Source organism: Oncorhynchus keta, chromosome 7, assembly GCF_023373465.1.
Source record: "Oncorhynchus keta strain PuntledgeMale-10-30-2019 chromosome 7, Oket_V2, whole genome shotgun sequence".
Classification (NCBI taxonomy): Eukaryota; Metazoa; Chordata; class Actinopteri; order Salmoniformes; family Salmonidae; genus Oncorhynchus; species Oncorhynchus keta.
Window position 1 is genome coordinate 31,742,501 of NC_068427.1, and position 22,254 is coordinate 31,764,754.

The 22,254-nt window shown below is 40.3% G+C and overlaps 1 long non-coding RNA gene across 2 annotated transcripts; it reads left to right on the top strand.

The window, feature by feature from the left end:
* Positions 1-4,724: 4,724 nt before the first annotated feature.
* On the top strand, positions 4,725-22,202 carry LOC127931127 (uncharacterized). Of its 2 annotated transcripts, XR_008139863.1 has the most exons (6): positions 4,725-4,884; positions 5,136-5,496; positions 10,663-10,762; positions 11,112-11,487; positions 18,790-19,242; positions 21,998-22,202. It is a non-coding gene; the product is annotated as an uncharacterized LOC127931127 (long non-coding RNA). The 2 variants fall into 2 exon arrangements; XR_008139864.1 differs by lacking the exons at positions 4,725-4,884; positions 5,136-5,496; positions 10,663-10,762; positions 21,998-22,202 and adding exons at positions 10,479-10,616; positions 19,412-20,237 and having other exon boundaries at positions 10,943-11,487; positions 18,790-18,991.
* The last annotated feature ends 52 nt before the right edge of the window (positions 22,203-22,254 follow it).

The window sequence follows — 22,254 nt, forward strand, 5'->3', positions numbered from 1 at the left end:
AATTGTAATTATTCGCCTACCTCATGCCTTTTGCACACATTGTATATAGACTCCCCCTTTTTTCTACTGTGTTATTGACTTGTTAATTGTTTACTCCATGTGTAACTCTGTGTTGTCTGTTCACACTGCTATGCTTTATCTTGGCCAGGTCGCAGTTGCAAATGAGAACTTGTTCTCAACTAGCCTACCTGGTTAAATAAAGGTGAAATAAAAATAAATAAAATAAAATAAGGACAAGAACTCCTGCTAAATGACCAAAATCTAAATATGAATGTGTTATTGAATATCATACAGATTGGTTTCCCCCACACCCTAAGTTGTAAAACAAGGAGACACCTTATCACTGAAAAAGACATCAAATCAAATCATCAAATCAAATTGTATTGGTCACCTGCGCCGGATACAACAGGTTTAGAATTAACAGTAAAATGCTTCCTTATGAGCCCATTGCCAACAGTGCAGAGTTCAAAAGTAAGACCAAACACAGTAAAAACAATAACGAGGCTATATACAAGGAGTACCAGTAGTGAGTCAATGTGCAGGGGTACGAGGTAGTTGAGGGAATGGAGGTAATATCGTATGTACAGTGCATTTAAACCCCTTGGATTTTTCCACATTTTGTTACGTTATAGCCTTATTCTTAAATAAATTAAATAAAACATTTTCCCCGTCAATCTACACACAACACCTCATAATAACAAAGCAAAAACAGGTTTTTTAGAAATGTTTGCAAATGTGTAAATAATCAAAAACAGAAATAACCCTATTTACATAAGTATTCAGACCCTTTGCGATGAGACTCAAAATTACATTCAACATCCTTGAGATGTTTCTACAAATTGTTGTACATGATTGGGAAAAGCACATACCTGTCTATATAAGGTCCCACAGTTGACAGTGCATGTCAGAGCAAAATTCAAACCATGAAGTCGAAGGAATTGTCCGTAGCCCTCCGAGGTAGGATTGTGTCTAGGCACAGATCTGGGGAAGGGTACCAAAAAATGTCTGCAGCATTGAAGGTCCCCAAGAACACAGTGGTCTCCATCATTCTTAAATGGAAGAAGTTTGGAACCACCAATAATCTCCCTAGATCTGACTGCCCGCTGAACTGAGCAATTGGGAAAAAGGGCCTTGGTCAGTGAGGTGGAACCCGATGGTCATGCTGACAGAGCTCCAGAGTTCCTCTGTGGAGATGGGAGAACCTTCCAGAAGTACAACCATCTCTGCAGCACTCCACCAATCAGGCCTTTATGGTAGAGTGGCCAGACGGAAGCCAGTCCTCAGTAAAAAGCACATGACAGCCCGCTTGGAGTTTGCCAAAAGGCACCTAAAGGACTCTCAGACCATGCGAAACAAGATTCCAAGCTCTTTGGCCTGAATTCCCAGCGTCACGTCTGGTGAAAATCTGGCACCATCCCTACAGTGAAGCATGGTGGTGGCAGTATCATGCTGTTGGGATGTTTTTCAGTGGCAGGGACTGGGAGACTAGTCAGGATCAAGGGAAAGATGAACGGAGCAAAGTACAGAGAGATCCTTGATGAAAATCTGCTCCAGAAAGCTCAGCACCTCAGACTGTGGTGAAGGTTCACCTTCCAACAGGGCAATGACCCTAAGCACACAGCCAAGGAGAGACCTGAAAATAGCTGTGCAGAGACTTTCACCATCCAACCTGACAGAGCTTGAGAGGAGAAGAATGGGAGAAACTCCCCAAATACAGGTGTGCCAAGCTTGTTACGTCATACCCAAGACAAATCGAGGCTGTATTGACTGCCAAAGGTGCTTTTAAAAAGTACTGAGTACATTTTTAATACATTTGCAAAAAATTCTAAAAACCTGTTTTTTGCTTTGTCATTATGGGGTATTGTGTGTAAATATATGAGGGGGGCTATTTAGTCCATTTTAGAATTAGACTGTAATGTAACAAAATGTGGAAAAAGTCAAGGGGTCTGAATACTTTCCGCATGCACTGTACACGTGGGTAGAGGTAAAAGTGACTAGGCGATCAGGATGTATAATAGACAGAGTAGCAGCAGCGTATTGCAGCAGCGTATAGCGGCAGCGAATGTAAAGTGTGTGTGTAGTATGTGTGTATAGAGCCAGTGGAAGAGAGTCAGTGCAAAACAATGAAGATATAGAAATAATAAAGGGCATCAATGTAAATAGTACAGTCAATTGGTGCAAAAGATCAAGACTCATGATTCACCTGAAAAAAACACTATGGATTTTAGAAAACCAGCTACTAAGATAATTGTTTTTCACTTTTGTTTTGGTGAAAAAATTCACACCTGCTCATTCCAAAATCATGGGCATTAATATGGAGTTGGTCCCCCCCTTGCTGCTATAACAGCCTCCACTCTTCTGGGAAGGATTTCCACTAGATATTGGAGCATTTCTGTGGGGACTTGCTTCCATTCAGCCACAAGAGCATTAGTGAGGTCGGGCACTGCACTGATGTTGGGCTATTAGACCTGGCTCGCAGTCGGCGTTCCAATTCATCCCAAAGGTGTTTGATGGGATTGAGGTCAGGACTCTGTGCAGGCCAGTCAAGATCTTCCACACCAGTCAAGATCTTCCACACCGATCTCGACAAACCAATTCTGTATGGACAAACCATTTCTGCTTTGTGCACGTGGGCATTGTCATGCTGAAACAGGAAAGGACCTTCCCCAACCTGTTGCCACAAAGTTGGAAGCACAGAATCATCATCTCGAATGTCACTGTATGCTGTAGTGTTAAGATGTCCCTTCACTGGAACTAAAGGGTTCCTAGCCCGAACCATGAAAAACCGACCACAGAACATTATTCCTCCTTCACCAAACTTTACAGTTTGCACTATGCATTGGGGCAGGTAGCGTTCTCCTGGCATCCGCCAAACCCAGATTCATCCGCCTGCTGAATGGTAAGTGTGATTTATCACTCCAGAGAACACGTTTCCATTGCTCCAGAGTCTAATGGCGGCGAGCTTTACATAACTCCAGTCGACGCTTGACATTGCACATGGCGATCTTAGGCTTGTTTGTGGCTGCTCGGCCATGGAAACCCTGGCATTATGTAGCTGAGCCATGAGGAGAAAGCCCACCAGATATAACCTGGCATTATGTGGCTGAGCCATGAGGAGAAACTGAACATGTTTACTTTGTTCATTGTGTATTTCTGTTAGCAAAAAGTTTAGATATAGCCTGGAATAAAAGAAAAAGCGCCAAATGCAAAAACAGATTTAGCTCCAGATATGGGGCACTTATGTATGCAGAGTGTGTGTAGGTCTGTCTCACACTTTAAACTTCTCTTTGTGCCAGATCGGGTTATAACACATTCCATTTAGCTTTTCTGGATTTATTTCTATGTATTTTTTATTATTTTTAACGCTCTCTAGGGTTGTTATTATTGCTTGGATAACCTTATTTACTATTATGTATTCATTCTTTGTGAGGTATAGTATGGTAGGGTTATGAGGTATAGTATGGTAGGGTTGTGAGGTATAGTATGGTAGGGTTATGAGGTATAGTATGGTAGGTTTATGAGGTATAGTAGGGTTATAAGGTATAGTATGGTAGGGTTATGAGGTATGGTAGGGTTATGAGGAATAGTATGGTAGGGTTATGAGGTATAGTATGGTAGGGTTATGAGGTATAGTAGGGGTATGAGGTATGGTAGGGTTATGAGGTATGGTAGGGTTATGAGGTATAGTATGGTAGGGTTATGAGGTATGGTAGGGTTGTGAGGTATAGTATGGTAGGGTTATGAGGTATAGTATGGTAGGGTTATGAGGTATGGTAGGGTTATGAGGTATGGTAGGGTTATGAGGTATAGTATGGTAGGGTTATGAGGTATAGTATGGTTAGGAGGTATAGTATGGTAGGGTTATGAGGTATAGTATGGTAGGGTTATGAGGTATAGTATGGTAGGGTTATGAGGTATAGTATGGTAGGGTTATGAGGTATAGTATGGTAGGGTTATGAGGTATAGTATGGTAGGGTTATGAGGTATAGTATGGTAGGGTTATGAGGTATAGTAGGGTTACGAGGTATATTAGGGTTATGACATATGGTAGGGTTATGAGGTATAGTATGGTAGGGTTATGAGGTATAGTATGGTAGGGTTATGAGGTATAGTATGGTAGGGTTATGAGGTATAGTATGGTAGGGTTATGATGTATAGTATGGTAGGGTTATGAGGTATAGTAGGGTTACGAGGTATATTATGGTAGGGTTATGAGGTATAGTATGGTAGGGTTATGAGGTATAGTATGGTAGGGTTATGAGGTATAGTATGGTAGGGTTATGATGTGTAGTATGGTAGGGTTATGAGGTGTAGTATGGTAGGGTTATGAGGTATAGTATGGTAGGGTTATGAGGTATAGTATGGTAGGGTTGTGAGGTATGGTAGGGTTATGAGGTATAGTATGGTAGGGTTATGAGGTATAGTAGGGTTATGAGGTATGGTAGGGTTATGAGGTATAGTATGGTAGGATTATGAGGTATAGTATGGTAGGATTATGAGGTATGGTAGGGTTATGAGGTATGGTAGGGTTATGAGGTATAGTATGGTAGGGTTATGAGGTATAGTATGGTAGGGTTATGAGGTATGGTAGGGTTATGAGGTATGGTAGGGTTGTGAGGTATAGTATGGTATGGTTATGAGGTATAGTATGGTAGGGCTGTGAGGTATTGAAGGGTTATGATGTATAGTATGGTAGGGTTATGAGGTATAGTATGGTAGGGTTATGAGGTATAGTATGGTAGGGTTATGAGGTGTAGTATGGTAGGGTTATGAGGTATAGTATGGTAGGGTTATGAGGTATAGTTTGGTATGGTTATGAGGTATAGTATGGTAGGGTTATGACGTATGGTAGGGTTATGAGGTATAGTATGGTAGGGTGATGAGGTATAGTATGGTAGGGTTATGAGGTATGGTAGTGTTATGAGGTATGGTAGGGTTATGAGGTATAGTATGGTAGGGTTATGAGGTATAGTATGGTTATGAGGTATAGTATGGTAGGGTTATGACATATGGTAGGGTTATGAGGTATAGTATGGTAGGGTTATGAGGTATAGTATGGTAGGGTTGTGAGGTATTGAAGGGTTATGATGTATAGTATGGTAGGGTTATGAGGTATAGTATGGTAGGGTTATGAGGTATAGTATGGTAGGGTTATGAGGTGTAGTATGGTAGGGTTATGAGGTATAGTATGGTAGGGTTATGAGGTATGGTAGGGTTATGAGGTATGGTGGGGTTATGAGGTATGGTACGGATATGAGGTATAGTATGGTAGGGTTATGAGGTATAGTATGGTAGGATTATGAGGTATAGTATGGTAGGGTTATGAGGTATGGTAGGGTTATGAGGTATGGTGGGGTTATGAGGTATGGTAGGGTTATGAGGTATAGTATGGTAGGGTTATGAGGTATAGTATGGTAGGGTTATGAGGTATAGTATGGTAGGGGTATGAGGTATAGTATGGTAGGGTTATGAGGTATAGTATGCTAGGGTTATGAGGTATAGTATGGTAGGGTTATGAGGTATGGTAGGGTTATGAGGTATGGTAGGGTTATGAGGTATGGTAGGGTTATGAGGTATAGTATGGTAGGGTTATGAGGTATAGTATGGTAGGGTTATGAGGTATAGTATGGTAGCGTTATGAGGTATAGTATGGTAGGGTTATGAGGTATAGTATGGTAGGGTTATGAGGTATAGTAGGGTTACGAGGTATATTAGGGTTATGACATATGGTAGGGTTATGAGGTATAGTATGGTAGGGTTATGAGGTATAGTATGGTAGGGTTATGAGGTATAGTATGGTAGGGTTATGAGGTATAGTATGGTAGGGTTATGAGGTGTAGTATGGTAGGGTTATGAGGTATAGTATGGTAGGGTTATGAGGTATAGTATGGTAGGGTTGTGAGGTATGGTAGGGTTATGAGGTATAGTATGGTAGGGTTATGAGGTATAGTAGGGTTATGAGGTATGGTAGGGTTATGAGGTATAGTATGGTAGGATTATGAGGTATAGTATGGTAGGATTATGAGGTATGGTAGGGTTATGAGGTATGGTAGGGTTATGAGGTATAGTATGGTAGGGTTATGAGGTATAGTATGGTAGGGTTATGAGGTATGGTAGGGTTATGAGGTATGGTAGGGTTGTGAGGTATAGTATGGTATGGTTATGAGGTATAGTATGGTAGGGCTGTGAGGTATTGAAGGGTTATGATGTATAGTATGGTAGGGTTATGAGGTATAGTATGGTAGGGTTATGAGGTATAGTATGGTAGGGTTATGAGGTGTAGTATGGTAGGGTTATGAGGTATAGTATGGTAGGGTTATGAGGTATAGTTTGGTATGGTTATGAGGTATAGTATGGTAGGGTTATGACGTATGGTAGGGTTATGAGGTATAGTATGGTAGGGTGATGAGGTATAGTATGGTAGGGTTATGAGGTATGGTAGTGTTATGAGGTATGGTAGGGTTATGAGGTATAGTATGGTAGGGTTATGAGGTATAGTATGGTTATGAGGTATAGTATGGTAGGGTTATGACATATGGTAGGGTTATGAGGTATAGTATGGTAGGGTTATGAGGTATAGTATGGTAGGGTTGTGAGGTATTGAAGGGTTATGATGTATAGTATGGTAGGGTTATGAGGTATAGTATGGTAGGGTTATGAGGTATAGTATGGTAGGGTTATGAGGTGTAGTATGGTAGGGTTATGAGGTATAGTATGGTAGGGTTATGAGGTATGGTAGGGTTATGAGGTATGGTGGGGTTATGAGGTATGGTACGGATATGAGGTATAGTATGGTAGGGTTATGAGGTATAGTATGGTAGGGTTATGAGGTATGGTAGGGTTATGAGGTATGGTAGGGTTATGAGGTATAGTATGGTAGGGTTATGAGGTATGGTAGGGTTATGAGGTATAGTATGGTAGGGTTATGAGGTATGGTAGGGTTGTGAGGTATAGTATGGTAGGGTTATGAGGTATAGTATGGTAGGGTTATGAGGTATGGTAGGGTTATGAGGTATGGTAGGGTTATGAGGTATAGTATGGTAGGGTTATGAGGTATAGTATGGTTAGGAGGTATAGTATGGTAGGGTTATGAGGTATAGTATGGTAGGGTTATGAGGTATAGTATGGTAGGGTTATGAGGTATAGTATGGTAGGGTTATGAGGTATAGTATGGTAGGGTTATGAGGTATAGTATGGTAGGGTTATGAGGTATAGTATGGTAGGGTTATGAGGTATAGTAGGGTTACGAGGTATATTAGGGTTATGACATATGGTAGGGTTATGAGGTATAGTATGGTAGGGTTATGAGGTATAGTATGGTAGGGTTATGAGGTATAGTATGGTAGGGTTATGAGGTATAGTATGGTAGGGTTATGATGTATAGTATGGTAGGGTTATGAGGTATAGTAGGGTTACGAGGTATATTATGGTAGGGTTATGAGGTATAGTATGGTAGGGTTATGAGGTATAGTATGGTAGGGTTATGAGGTATAGTATGGTAGGGTTATGATGTGTAGTATGGTAGGGTTATGAGGTGTAGTATGGTAGGGTTATGAGGTATAGTATGGTAGGGTTATGAGGTATAGTATGGTAGGGTTGTGAGGTATGGTAGGGTTATGAGGTATAGTATGGTAGGGTTATGAGGTATAGTAGGGTTATGAGGTATGGTAGGGTTATGAGGTATAGTATGGTAGGATTATGAGGTATAGTATGGTAGGATTATGAGGTATGGTAGGGTTATGAGGTATGGTAGGGTTATGAGGTATAGTATGGTAGGGTTATGAGGTATAGTATGGTAGGGTTATGAGGTATGGTAGGGTTATGAGGTATGGTAGGGTTGTGAGGTATAGTATGGTATGGTTATGAGGTATAGTATGGTAGGGCTGTGAGGTATTGAAGCTAGGGTTATGATGTATAGTATGGTAGGGTTATGAGGTATAGTATGGTAGGGTTATGAGGTATAGTATGGTAGGGTTATGAGGTGTAGTATGGTAGGGTTATGAGGTATAGTATGGTAGGGTTATGAGGTATAGTTTGGTATGGTTATGAGGTATAGTATGGTAGGGTTATGACGTATGGTAGGGTTATGAGGTATAGTATGGTAGGGTGATGAGGTATAGTATGGTAGGGTTATGAGGTATGGTAGTGTTATGAGGTATGGTAGGGTTATGAGGTATAGTATGGTAGGGTTATGAGGTATAGTATGGTTATGAGGTATAGTATGGTAGGGTTATGACATATGGTAGGGTTATGAGGTATAGTATGGTAGGGTTATGAGGTATAGTATGGTAGGGTTGTGAGGTATTGAAGGGTTATGATGTATAGTATGGTAGGGTTATGAGGTATAGTATGGTAGGGTTATGAGGTATAGTATGGTAGGGTTATGAGGTGTAGTATGGTAGGGTTATGAGGTATAGTATGGTAGGGTTATGAGGTATGGTAGGGTTATGAGGTATGGTGGGGTTATGAGGTATGGTACGGATATGAGGTATAGTATGGTAGGGTTATGAGGTATAGTATGGTAGGATTATGAGGTATAGTATGGTAGGGTTATGAGGTATGGTAGGGTTATGAGGTATGGTGGGGTTATGAGGTATGGTAGGGTTATGAGGTATAGTATGGTAGGGTTATGAGGTATAGTATGGTAGGGTTATGAGGTATAGTATGGTAGGGTTATGAGGTATAGTATGGTAGGGTTATGAGGTATAGTATGCTAGGGTTATGAGGTATAGTATGGTAGGGTTATGAGGTATGGTAGGGTTATGAGGTATGGTAGGGTTATGAGGTATGGTAGGGTTATGAGGTATAGTATGGTAGGGTTATGAGGTATAGTATGGTAGGGTTATGAGGTATAGTATGGTAGCGTTATGCCAGGTATAGTATGGTAGGGTTATGTAACAGTATTTAGGGTTATGAGGTATAGTAGGGTAAACAATGAGGTATATTAGGGTTATGACGCATGGTAGGGTTATGATGGTCATAGTATATAATATGTGGTTATCTATATAGTATGGTGGGTTAGAGGTATAGTATCCTTAGGGTTATGAAACATAGTATGGTAGGGTTATGATGTATAGTATGGTAGGGTTATGAGGTATAGTAGGTTACCTAGGTATATTATGGTAGGGTTATGAGGTATAGTATGGTAGGGTTATGAGGTATAGTATGGTAGGGTTATGAGGTATAGTATGGTAGGGTTATGATGTGTAGTATGGTAGGGTTATGAGGTGTAGTATGAAGGGTTATGAGGTATAGTATGGTAGGGTTATGCTCAGGTATCTAGTATGGTAGGGTTATCTGAGGTACTGGTAGGGTTATGAACACCCATAGTATGGTAGGGTTATGAGGTATAGTAGGGTTATGAGGTATGGTAGGCTCTGAGGTATAGTATGGTAGGATTATGAGGTATAGTATGGTAGGATTATGAGGTATGGTAGGGTTATGAGGCTAGTATGGTAGGGTTATGAGGTATAGTATGGTAGGGTTATGAGGTATGGTAGGGTTATGAGGTATGGTAGGGTTGTGAGGTATAGTATGGTATGGTTATGAGGTATAGTATGGTAGGGCTGTGAGGTATTGAAGGGTTATGATGTATAGTATGGTAGGGTTATGAGGTATAGTATGGTAGGGTTATAGAGGTATATGATTATGGTAGGGTTATGAGGTCTAGTATGGTAGGGTTATGAGGTATAGTATGGTAGGGTTATGAGGTATAGTTTGGTATGGTTATGAGGTATAGTATGGTAGGGTTATGACGTATAGTATGGTAGGGTTATGAGGTATAGTATGGTAGGGTTATGAGGTATAGTATGGTAGGGTTATGTAGGTATGGTAGTGTTATGAGGTATGGTAGGGTTATGAGGTATAGTATGGTAGGGTTATGAGGTATAGTATGGTTATGAGGTATAGTATGGTAGGGTTATGACATATGGTAGGGTTATGAGGTATAGTATGGTAGGGTTATGAGGTATAGTATGGTAGGGTTATGTGAGGTATTGAAGGGTTATGATGTATAGTATGGTAGGGTTATGAGGTATAGTATGGTAGGGTTATGAGGTATAGTATGGTAGGGTTATGAGGTGTAGTATGGTAGGGTTATGAGGTATAGTATGGTAGGGTTATGAGGTATGGTAGGGTTATGAGGTATGGTGGGGTTATGAGGTATGGTATGGGATATGAGGTATAGTATGGTAGGGTTATGAGGTATAGTATGGTAGGATTATGAGGTATAGTATGGTAGGGTTATGAGGTATGGTAGGGTTATGAGGGGTATGGTGGGGTTATAGGTATGGTAGGGTTATGAGGTATAGTATGGTAGGGTTATGAGGTATAGTATGGTAGGGTTATGAGGTATAGTATGGTAGGGTTATGAGGTAGGGTTAGTATGGTAGGGTTATGAGGTATAGGTAGGGTTATGAGGTATAGTATGGTAGGGTTATGAGGTACAGTATGGTAGGGTTATGAGGTATAGTAGGGTTATGAGGTATAGTATGGTAGGGTTATGAGGTATAGTATGGTAGGGTTATGAGGTATAGTATGGTAGCGTTATGAGGTATAGTATGGTAGGGTTATGAGGTATGGTAGGGTTATGAGGTATAGTATGGTAGGGTTATGAGGTATAGTATGGTAGGGTTATGAGGTATAGTATGGTAGGGTTATGAGGTATAGTATGGTAGGGTTATGAGGTATGGTAGGGTTATGAGGTATGGTAGGGTTATGAGGTATAGTATGGTAGGGTTATGAGGTATAGTATGGTTATCAGGTATAGTATGGTAGGGTTATGAGGTATAGTATGGTAGGGTTATGAGGTATAGTATGGTAGGGTTATGAGGTATAGTATGGTAGGGTTATGAGGTATAGTATGGTAGGGTTATGAGGTATAGTATGGTAGGGTTGTATAGGTATGGTAGGGTTATGAGGTATAGTATGGTAGGGTTCTGAGGTATAGTATGGTAGGGTTATGAGGTATAGTATGCTAGGGTTATGAGGTATAGTATGGTAGGGTTATGAGGTATGGTAGGGTTATGAGGTATGGTAGGGTTATGAGGTATAGTATGGTAGGGTTATGAGGTATAGTATGGTAGGGTTATGAGGTATAGTATGGTTATGAGGTATAGTATGGTAGGGTTATGACATATGGTAGGGTTATGAGGTATAGTATGGTAGGGTTACGAGGTATATTATGGTAAGGTTATGAGGTATAGTATGGTAGGGTTATGAGGTATAGTATGGTAGGGTTATGAGGTATAGTATGGTAGGGTTATGATGTGTAGTATGGTAGGGTTATGAGGTATATTATGGTAGGGTTATGAGGTATAGTATGGTAGGGTTATGAGGTATGGTAGGGTTATGAGGTATAGTATGTTAGGGTTATGAGGTATAGTATGGTAGGGTTGTGAGGTATTGAAGGGTTATGATGTATAGTATGGTAGGGTTATCAGGTATATTATGGTAGGGTTATGAGGTATAGTATGGTAGGGTTATGAGGTGTAGTATGGTAGGGTTATGAGGTATAGTATGGTAGGGGTTTGAGGTATGGTAGGGTTATGAGGTATAGTATGGTAGGGTTATGAGGTATAGTATGGTAGGGTTATGAGGTATAGTATGGTAGGGTTATGAGGTGTAGTATGGTAGGGTTATGAGGTATAGTATGGTAGGGTTATGAGGTATAGTATGGTAGGGTTGTGAGGTATGGTAGGGTTATGAGGTATAGTATGGTAGGGTTATGAGGTATAGTATGGTAGGGTTATGAGGTATAGTAGGGTTATGAGGTATAGTATGGTAGGGTTGTGAGGTATAGTATGGTAGGGTTATGAGGTATAGTATGGTAGGGTTATGAGGTATAGTATGGTAGGGCTATGAGGTATGGTAGGGTTATGAGGTATAGTATGGTAGGGTTATGAGGTAATGTAGGGTTGTGAGGTATAGTATGGTAGGGTTATGAGGTATAGTATGGTAGGGTTATGAGGTATGGTAGGGTTATGAGGTATAGTATGGTAGGGTTATGAGGTATAGTAGGGTTATGAGGTATGGTAGGGTTATGAGGTATAGTATGGTAGGGTTATGAGGTAATGTAGGGTTGTGAGGTATAGTATGGTAGGGTTATGAGGTATAGTATGGTAGGGTTGTGAGGTATTGAAGGGTTATGATGTATAGTATGGTAGGGTTATGAGGTATAGTATGGTAGGGTTATGAGGTATGGTAGGGTTATGAGGTATAGTATGGTAGGGTTCTGAGGTATAGTATGGTAGGGTTATGAGGTATAGTATGCTAGGGTTATGAGGTATAGTATGGTAGGGTTATGAGGTATGGTAGGGTTATGAGGTATGGTAGGGTTATGAGGTATAGTATGGTAGGGTTATGAGGTATAGTATGGTAGGGTTATGAGGTATAGTATGGTTATGAGGTATAGTATGGTAGGGTTATGACATATGGTAGGGTTATGAGGTATAGTATGGGGTTACGAGGTATAGTATGGTAGGGTTATGAGGTATAGTATGGTAGGGTTATGAGGTATAGTATGGTAGGGTTATGAGGTATAGTATGGTAGGGTTATGATGTGTAGTATGGTAGGGTTATGAGGTATATTATGGTAGGGTTATGAGGTATAGTATGGTAGGGTTATGAGGTATGGTAGGGTTATGTATGGTATAGTATGGTAGGGTTATGAGGTATAGTATGGTAGGGTTGTGAGGTATAGTATGGTAGGGTTATGAGGTATAGTATGGGGTTAGGGTTATCAGGTATAGTATGGTAGGGTTATGAGGTATAGTATGGTAGGGTTATGAGGTATAGTATGGTAGGGTTATGAGGTATAGTATGGTATGGGGTTTGAGGTATGGTAGGGTTATGAGGTATAGTATGGTAGGGTTATGAGGTAGGTAGGGTTATGAGGTATGGTAGGGTTATGAGGTATAGTATGGTAGGGTTATGAGGTATAGTATGGTAGGGTTATGAGGTATAGTATGGTAGGGTTATGAGGTATAGTATGGTAGGGTTATGAGGTATGGTAGGGTTATGAGGTATAGTATGGTAGGGTTATGAGGTATAGTATGGTAGGGTTATGAGGTATAGTAGTAGGGTTATGAGGTATAGTATGGTAGGGTTATGAGGTATAGTATGGTAGGGTTATGAGGTATAGTATGGTAGGGTTATGAGGTATAGTATGGTAGGGTTATGAGGTATGGTAGGGTTATGGTATAGTAGGGTTATGAGTATGGTAGGGTTATGAGGTAATGTAGGGTTGTGAGGTATAGTATGGTAGGGTTATGAGGTATAGTATGGTAGGGTTATGAGGTATGGTAGGGTTATGAGGTATAGTATGGTAGGGTTATGAGGTATAGTAGGGTTATGTGGTATGGTAGGGTTATGAGGTATAGTATGGTAGGGTTATGAGTATATGTAGGGTTATGAGGTATAGTATGGTAGGGTTATGAGGTATAGTATGGTAGGGTTAGTGAGGTATGGTAGGGTTATGAGGTATAGTATGGTAGGGTTATGAGGTATAGTATGGTAGGGTTATGAGGTATAGTATGGTAGGGTTATGAGGGTAGTATGGTAGGGTTATGAGGTATAGTATGGTAGGGTTATGAGGTATGGTAGGGTTATGAGGTATGGTAGGGTTATAGGTATGGTAGGGTTATGAGGTATAGTATGGTAGGGTTATGAGGTATAGTATGGTAGGTTATGAGGTTATGAGGTTATAGTATGGTAGGGTTTAGGTATAGTATGGTAGGGTTATGAGGTATGGTAGGGTTATGAGGTATGTATGGTAGGGTTATGAGGTATAGTATGGTAGGGTTATGAGGTATAGTATGGTAGGGTTATGAGGTATAGTATGGTAGGGTTATGAGGTATAGTATGGTAGGGTTATGAGGTATAGTATGGTTAGGGTTGTGAGGTATAGTATGGTAGGGTTATGAGGTATAGGTATGGTAGGGTTATGAGGTATAGTATGGTAGGGTTATGAGGTATGGTAGGGTTATGAGGTATAGTATGGTAGGGTTATGAGGTATAGTATGGTAGGGTTATGAGGTATAGTATGGTAGGGTTATGAGGTATAGTATGGTAGGGTTATGAGGTATGGTAGGGTTATGAGGTATAGTATGGTAGGGTTATGAGGTATAGTATGGTAGGGTTATGAGGTATAGTATGGTAGGGTTATGAGGTATAGTATGGTAGGGTTATGTAGGTATGGTAGGGTTATGAGGTATAGGTAGGGTTATGAGGTATAGTATGGTAGGGTTATGAGGTATAGTATGGTAGGGTTATGAGGTATAGTATGGTAGGGTTATGATATATGGTAGGGTTATGAGGTATAGTATGGTAGGGTTATGAGGTATAGTATGGTAGGGTTATGAGGTATAGTATGGTAGGGTTATGAGGTATAGTATGGTAGGGTTACGAGGTATGGTAGGGTTATGAGGTATAGTATGGTAGGGTTCTGAGGTATAGTATGGTAGGGTTATGAGGTATAGTATGGTAGGGTTATGAGGTATAGTATGGTAGGGTTATGAGGTATGGTAGGGTTATGAGGTATGGTAGGGTTATGAGGTATAGTATGGTAGGGTTATGAGGTATAGTATGGTAGGGTTATGAGGTATAGTATGGTTATGAGGTATAGTATGGTAGGGTTATGAGGTATAGTATGGTAGGGTTATGAGGTATAGTATGGTAGGGTTATGAGGTATAGTATGGTAGGGTTATGAGGTATAGTATGGTAGGGTTATGAGGTATAGTATGGTAGGGTTATGAGGTATAGTATGGTAGGGTTATGAGGTATAGTATGGTAGTTAGGGTTATGAGGTATAGTATGGTAGGGTTATGAGGTATAGTATGGTAGGGTTATGAGGTATGGTAGGGTTATGAGGTATAGTATGTTAGGGTTATGAGGTATAGTATGGTAGGGTTATGAGGTATAGGTAGGGTTATGATGTATAGTATGGTAGGGTTATCAGGTATATTATGGTAGGGTTATGAGGTATAGTATGGTAGGGTTATGAGGTATAGTATGGTAGGGTTATGGAGGTTATAGTATGGTAGGGTTATGAGTATAGTATAGTAGGGTTATGAGGTATAGTATGGTAGGGTTATGAGGTATAGTATGGTAGGGTTATGAGGTATAGTATGGTAGGGTTATGAGGTATAGTATGGTAGGGTTATGAGGTATAGTATGGTAGGGTTATGAGGTATAGTATGGTAGGGTTATGAGTATAGTATGGTAGGGTTATGAGGTTATGGTAGGGTTATAGGTATAGTAGGGTTATGAGGTATAGTATGGTAGGGTTATGAGGTATAGTAGGGTTATGAGGTATAGTATGGTAGGGTTATGAGGTATAGTATGGTAGGTTATAGTATGGTAGGGTTATGAGGTATAGTATGGTAGGGTTATGAGGTATAGTATGGTAGGGTTATGAGGTATGGTAGGGTTATGAGGTATAGTATGGTAGGGTTATGAGGTATAGTATGGTAGGGTTATGAGGTATAGTATGGTAGGGTTATGAGGTATAGTATGGTAGGGTTGAGGTATGAGGTATAGTATGGTAGGGTTATGATGTATAGTATGGTAGGGTTATGAGGTATAGTATGGTGGTTAGGGTTATGAGGGTTATAGTATGGTAGGGTTATGAGGTAGGTATGGTAGGGTTATGAGGTATAGTATGTTAGGGTTATGGTATAGTATGGTAGGGTTGTGAGGTATTGTAGTAGGGTTATGAGGTATAGTATGGTAGGGTTATGAGGTATATTATGGTAGGGTTATGAGGTATAGTATGGTAGGGTTATGAGGTGTAGTATGGTAGGGTTATTATGTAGGGTTATAGTATGGTAGGGTTATGTATAGTATGGTAGGGTTATGAGGTATAGTATGGTAGGGTTATGAGGTATAGTATGGTAGGGTTATGAGGTATAGTATGGTAGGGTTATGAGGTGTAGTATGGTAGGGTTATGAGGTATAGTATGGTAGGGTTATGAGGTATAGTATGGTAGGGTTATGAGGTATAGTATGGTAGGGTTATGAGGTATAGTATGGTAGGGTTATGAGGTATAGTATGGTAGGGTTATGAGGTATAGTAGGGTTATGAGGGGTATAGTATGGTAGGGTTGTGAGGTATAGTATGGTAGGGTTATGAGGTATAGTATGGTAGGGTTATGAGGTATAGTATGGTAGGGTTATGAGGTATGGTAGGGTTATGAGGTATAGTATGGTAGGGTTATGAGGTAATGTAGGGTTGTGAGGTATAGTATGGTAGGGTTATGAGGTATAGTATGGTAGGGTTATGAGGTATGGTAGGGTTATGAGGTATAGTATGGTAGGGTTATGAGGTATAGTAGGGTTATGAGGTATGGTAGGGTTATGAGGTATAGTATGGTAGGGTTATGAGGTAATGTAGGGTTGTGAGGTATAGTATGGTAGGGTTATGAGGTATAGTATGGTAGGGTTATGAGGTATGGTAGGGTTATGAGGTATAGTATGGTAGGGTTATGAGGTATAGTAGGGTTATGAGGTATGGTAGGGTTATGAGGTATAGTATGGTAGGATTATGAGGTATAGTATGGTAGGGTTATGAGGTATGGTAGGGTTATGAGGTATGGTAGGGTTATGAGGTATAGTAGGGTTATGAGGTATAGTATGGTAGGGTTATGAGGTACAGTATGGTAGGGTTATGAGGTATAGTATGGTAGGGTTATGATAGTATGGTAGGGTTATCAGGTATAGTATGGTATGGTTATGAGGTATAGTATGGTAGGGTTATGAGGTGTGGTAGGGTTATGAGGTATGGTAGGGTTATGAGGTATAGTATGTTAGGGTTATGATGTATAGTATGGTAGGATTATGAGGGTATGGTAGGGTTATGAGGTATGGTAGGGTTATGAGGTATAGTATGGTATGGTTATGAGGTATAGTATGGTAGGGTTATGGCGTACGGTAGGGTTATGATGTATAGTATGGTAGGGTTATGAGGTATAGTATGGTAGGGTTATGAGGTATAGAATGGTAGGGTTATGAGGTATAGTATGGTAGGGTTATGTGGTATGGTAGGGTTATGAGGTATAGTATGGTAGGGTTATGAGGTATAGTATGGTAGGGTTATGAGGTATAGTATGGTAGGGTTATGAGGTATAGTATGGTAGGGTTATGAGGTATAGTATGGTAGGGTTATGAGGTATAGTATGGTAGGGTTATGAGGTATAGTATGGTAGGGTTATGAGGTATAGTATAGTATGGTTATGGGTTATGAGGGTTATAGTATGGTAGGGTAGTATGTAGGTATAGTATGGTAGGGTTATGAGGTGTAGTATGGTAGGGTTATGAGGTATAGTATGGTAGGGTTATGAGTATAGTATGGTAGGGTTATGAGGTATGGTGGGGTTATGAGGTATGGTAGGGATATGAGGTATAGTATGGTAGGGTTATGAGGTATAGTATGGTAGGGTTATGAGGTATAGTATGGTAGGGTTATGAGGTATGGTAGGGTTATGAGGTATGGTAGGGTTATGAGGTATGGTAGGGTTATGAGGTATAGTATGGTAGGGTTATGAGGTATAGTATGGTAGGGTTATGAGGTATAGTATGGTAGGGTTATGAGGTATAGTATGGTAGGGTTATGAGGTATAGTATGGTAGGGTTATGAGGTATAGTATGGTAGGGTTATGTATAGTATGGTAGGGTTATGAGGTATGGTAGTAGGGTTATGAGGTATGGTAGGGTTATGAGGTATAGTATGGTAGGGTTATGAGGTATAGTATGGTGGTTATGAGGTATAGTATGGTAGGGTTATGAGGTATAGTATGGTAGGGTTATAGAGGTATAGTATGGTAGGGTTATGAGGTATAGTATGGTAGGGTTATGAGTATAGTATGGTAGGGTTATGTAGGGTTATAGTATGGTAGGGTTATGAGGTATAGTATGGTAGGGTTATGAGGTATAGTATGCTAGGGTTATGAGGTATAGTATGGTAGGGTTATGAGGTATGGTAGGGTTATGAGGTATGGTAGGGTTATGAGGTATAGTATGGTAGGGTTATGAGGTATAGTATGGTTATGAGGTATAGTATGGTAGGGTTATGACATATGGTAGGGTTATGAGGTATAGTATGGTAGGGTTATGAGGTATAGTATGGTAGGGTTATGAGGTATAGTATGGTAGGGTTATGAGGTATAGTATGGTAGGGTTATGAGGTATGGTAGGGTTATGAGGTATAGTATGGTAGGGTTATGAGGTATAGTATGGTAGGGTTATGAGGTATAGTATGCTAGGGTTATGAGGTATGGTAGGGTTATGAGGTATAGTATGGTAGGGTTATGAGGTATAGTATGGTAGGGTTATGAGGTATAGTATGGTTATGAGGTATAGTATGGTAGGGTTATGACATATGGTAGGGTTATGAGGTATAGTATGGTAGGGTTATGAGGTATAGTATGGTAGGGTTATGATGTATAGTATGGTAGGGTTATGAGGTATAGTAGGGTTACGAGGTATATTATGGTAGGGTTATGAGGTATAGTATGGTAGGGTTATGAGGTATAGTATGGTAGGGTTATGAGGTATAGTATGGTAGGGTTATGATGTGTAGTATGGTAGGGTTATGAGGTATAGTATGGTAGGGTTATGAGGTATAGTATGGTAGGGTTATGAGGTATAGTATGGTAGGGTTATGAGGTATGGTAGGGTTATGAGGTATAGTATGTTAGGGTTATGAAGTATAGTATGGTAGGGTTGTGAGGTATTGAAGGGTTATGATGTATAGTATGGTAGGGTTATGAGGTATATTATGGTAGGGTTATGAGGTGTAGTATGGTAGGGTTATGAGGTATAGTATGGTAGGGTTTTGAGGTATGGTAGGGTTATGAGGTATAGTATGGTAGGGTTATGAGGTATAGTATGGTAGGGTTATGAGGTATAGTATGGTAGGGTTATGAGGTGTAGTATGGTAGGGTTATGAGGTATAGTATGGTAGGGTTATGAGGTATAGTATGGTAGGGTTGTGAGGTATGGTAGGGTTATGAGGTATAGTATGGTAGGGTTATGAGGTATAGTATGGTAGGGTTATGAGGTATAGTAGGGTTATGAGGTATGGTATGGTAGGGTTGTGAGGTATAGTATGGTAGGGTTATGAGGTATAGTATGGTAGGGTTATGAGATATAGTATGGTAGGGTTATGAGGTATGGTAGGGTTATGAGGTATAGTATGGTAGGGTTATGAGGTATAGTAGGGTTATGAGGTATGGTAGGGTTATGAGGTATAGTATGGTAGGATTATGAGGTATAGTATGGTAGGGTTATGAGGTATGGTAGGGTTATGAGGTATGGTAGGGTTATGAGGTATAGTATGGTAGGGTTATGAGGTAATGTAGGGTTGTGAGGTATAGTATGGTAGGGTTATGAGGTATAGTATGGTAGGGTTATGAGGTATGGTAGGGTTATGAGGTATAGTATGGTAGGGTTATGAGGTATAGTAGGGTTATGAGGTATGGTAGGGTTATGAGGTATAGTATGGTAGGATTATGAGGTATAGTATGGTAGGATTATGAGGTATGGTAGGGTTATGAGGTATGGTAGGGTTATGAGGTATGGTAGGGTTATGAGGTATAGTATGGTAGGGTTATGAGGTACAGTATGGTATGGTTATGAGGTATAGTATGGTAGGGTTATGAGGTATGGTAGGGTTATGAGGTATAGTATGGTAGGGTTATGAGGTATAGTATGGTAGGGTTATGAGGTGTGGTAGGGTTATGAGGTATGGTAGGGTTATGAGGTATAGTATGTTAGGGTTATGATGTATAGTATGGTAGGATTATGAGGTATGGTAGGGTTATGAGGTATGGTAGGGTTATGAGGTATAGTATGGTATGGTTATGAGGTATAGTATGGTAGGGTTATGGCGTACGGTAGGGTTATGATGTATAGTATGGTAGGGTTATGAGGTATAGTATGGTAGGGTTATGAGGTATGGTAGGGTTATGAGGTATAGTATGGTAGGGTTATGAGGTATAGTATGGTAGGGTTATGAGGTATAGTATGCTAGGGTTATGAGGTGAGGTATGGTAGGGTTATGAGGTATGGTAGGGTTATGAGGTATAGTTTGGTATGGTTATGAGGTATAGTATGGTAGGGTTATGACGTATGGTAGGGTTATGAGGTATAGTATGTTAGGGTTATGAGGTGTAGTATGGTAGGGTTATGAGGTATAGTATGGTAGGGTTATGAGGTATGGTAGGGTTATGAGGTATGGTGGGGTAATGAGGTATGGTACGGATATGAGGTATAGTATGGTAGGGTTATGAGGTATAGTATGGTAGGATTATGAGGTATAGTATGGTAGGGTTATGAGGTATGGTAGGGTTATGAGGTATGGTGGGGTTATGAGGTATGGTAGGGTTATGAGGTATAGTATCGTAGGGTTATGAGGTATAGTATGGTAGGGTTATGAGGTATAGTATGGTAGGGTTATGAGGTATAGTATGGTAGGGTTATGAGGTATAGTATGGTAGGGTTATGAGGTATGGTAGGGTTATGAGGTATGGTAGGGTTATGAGGTATGGTAGGGTTATGAGGTATAGTATGGTAGGGTTATGAGGTATAGTATGGTTATGAGGTATAGTATGGTAGGGTTATGAGGTATAGTATGGTAGGGTTATGAGGTATAGTATGGTAGGGTTATGAGGTATAGTATGGTAGGGTTATGAGGTATGGTAGGGTTATGAGGTATAGTATGGTAGGGTTATGAGGTATAGTATGGTAGGGTTATGAGGTATAGTATGCTAGGGTTATGAGGTATAGTATGGTAGGGTTATGAGGTATGGTAGGGTTATGAGGTATGGTAGGGTTATGAGGTATAGTATGGTAGGGTTATGAGGTATAGTATGGTTATGAGGTATAGTATGGTAGGGTTATGACATATGGTAGGGTTATGAGGTATAGTATCGTAGGGTTATGAGGTATAGTATGGTAGGGTTATGAGGTATAGTATGGTAGGGTTATGAGGTATGGTAGGGTTATGAGGTATAGTATGGTAGGGTTATGAGGTATAGTATGGTAGGGTTATGAGGTATAGTATGCTAGGGTTATGAGGTATGGTAGGGTTATGAGGTATGGTAGGGTTATGAGGTATAGTATGGTAGGGTTATGAGGTATAGTATGGTTATGAGGTATAGTATGGTAGGGTTATGACATATGGTAGGGTTATGAGGTATAGTATGGTAGGGTTATGAGGTATAGTATGGTAGGGTTATGATGTATAGTATGGTAGGGTTATGAGGTATAGTAGGGTTACGAGGTATATTATGGTAGGGTTATGAGGTATAGTATGGTAGGGTTATGAGGTATAGTATGGTAGGGTTATGAGGTATAGTATGGTAGGGTTATGATGTGTAGTATGGTAGGGTTATGAGGTATAGTATGGTAGGGTTATGAGGTATAGTATGGTAGGGTTATGAGGTATGGTAGGGTTATGAGGTATAGTATGTTAGGGTTATGAGGTATAGTATGGTAGGGTTGTGAGGTATTGAAGGGTTATGATGTATAGTATGGTAGGGTTATGAGGTATATTATGGTAGGGTTATGAGGTGTAGTATGGTAGGGTTATGAGGTATAGTATGGTAGGGTTTTGAGGTATGGTAGGGTTATGAGGTATAGTATGGTAGGGTTATGAGGTATAGTATGGTAGGGTTATGAGGTATAGTATGGTAGGGTTATGAGGTATAGTATGGTAGGGTTATGAGGTGTAGTATGGTAGGGTTATGAGGTATAGTATGGTAGGGTTGTGAGGTATGGTAGGGTTATGAGGTATAGTATGGTAGGGTTATGAGGTATAGTAGGGTTATGAGGTATAGTATGGTAGGGTTGTGAGGTATAGTATGGTAGGGTTATGAGGTATAGTATGGTAGGGTTATGAGATATAGTATGGTAGGGTTATGAGGTATGGTAGGGTTATGAGGTATAGTATGGTAGGGTTATGAGGTATAGTAGGGTTATGAGGTATGGCAGGGTTATGAGGTATAGTATGGTAGGATTATGAGGTATAGTATGGTAGGATTATGAGGTATGGTAGGGTTATGAGGTATGGTAGGGTTATGAGGTATAGTATGGTAGGGTTATGAGGTATAGTATGGTAGGGTTATGAGGTATGGTAGGGTTATGAGGTATGGTAGGGTTATGAGGTATAGTATGGTAGGGTTATGAGGTATAGTATGGTATGGTTATGAGGTATAGTATGGTAGGGATATGAGGTATGGTAGGGTTATGAGGTATAT